This window comes from Priapulus caudatus, unplaced genomic scaffold (genome assembly GCF_000485595.1).
Source record: "Priapulus caudatus unplaced genomic scaffold, Priapulus_caudatus-5.0.1 Scaffold64, whole genome shotgun sequence".
In the NCBI taxonomy this organism is placed as follows: domain Eukaryota; kingdom Metazoa; phylum Priapulida; class Priapulimorpha; order Priapulimorphida; family Priapulidae; genus Priapulus; species Priapulus caudatus.
Genome location: NW_014577125.1, coordinates 499,552 through 500,772, shown reverse-complemented (window position 1 = coordinate 500,772; position 1,221 = coordinate 499,552). Strand labels below are relative to the sequence as shown.

Sequence of the window (1,221 nt, the reverse complement as noted above, 5' to 3'; positions counted from 1 at the left end):
CTGCTGCTACTGCTACTGCTACTGCTACTGCTACTGCTACTGCTACTGCTACAGCTACTGCTACTGCTACTACTGCTGCTACTGCTACTGCTACTGCTACTGCTACTGCTACTGCTACTGCTACTGCTACTGCTACTGCTACTACTGCTGCTACTGCTACTGCTACTGCTACTGCTACTGCTACTGCTACTGCTACTGCTACTGCTACTGCTACTGCTACTGCTACTGCTACTGCTACTGCTACTGCTACTGCTATTTCTTCAAATATTCCACCGACACCGGCACCATCGCGACTACTACTAGTTTTGGCACGTTCGCAATGATTTCTTAATTTGCGCTCATGCATGGCAGTGACGACGTCAGAATAACGTAAAGTAGACACGTACCGGAAAAACTTCAAGAAGATAAAGATGAAAGCAAAGTGCCCCGCCCCGTTCTTAAGATAAATGTAGCCGAGGCGGTAGTCGGTTTCCGATCTCTGGGGTTTATTCGCTTCACCTGCACGGACAAACGCGTTGATTAACACGCTCGGTGCAAGAGTTGACTGCGCTGACATCACATTATTAATTGCGCGTGTCTTCGTGGAGTACATGAGACGTATGAGACATTAGTTGTGTTTGGTTTCTATAGTAGCGGGTCTCGATATGGTTGCTCCATATAGCTGATATTGTAACTCCCGACGATGCATGGTTTTGCCATCTAAATAGCTCGTATTTTTCTTTAATGATTTTACTAATCTGTCCATATCTTTAGCCTTTACTCATTGCGCGGTAAGGGGGGCTGCCGATGGTTGCAGTGACATCATGCATCGAGCGATGATGATTAATAATATGGTGCTCATATGCGCATGCGCCTTTCCTAGCGGAATGCGTGCGTGATGAAGGCTATAATTGTTGTAAATCTGTCCAATAAAGACGGAGCTACGGAGTGACATAAGTACTAACTATATAGTATATCCCTACAACTTTTTGATAGACCTTTTCACTCGTGTCCCATTAAAAGGAAATGATGAATCGTTATATTTAAAACGCAGTAAATTCATGCCTATTAACTAACAATTGACATAATAATGTTGGCGCTACGTACGATGGAAAATGAATTGGCACACATGCAACGTGATGCACATGTTTCCGTTGATGATTTCCTGAAAACCGAACGCCCGTAGCGAAGTCAATAAGTAACACTGCATTTCGATTTCATTGTTTAATTACATCGCGTAAA

At 43.8% G+C, this 1,221-nt stretch overlaps 1 long non-coding RNA gene across 1 annotated transcript in view; it reads left to right on the top strand.

Annotated features, from left to right (window-relative positions):
• The window catches only part of LOC106821221, a 6,279-nt gene extending 5,341 nt beyond the window's left edge, over nt 1-938 (top strand). The window contains exons 3-4 of the long non-coding RNA XR_001395706.1: nt 458-460; nt 929-938. This is a non-coding gene — a long non-coding RNA (uncharacterized LOC106821221). The remainder of the gene's footprint in view (nt 1-457; nt 461-928) is intronic.
• The last annotated feature ends 283 nt before the right edge of the window (nt 939-1,221 follow it).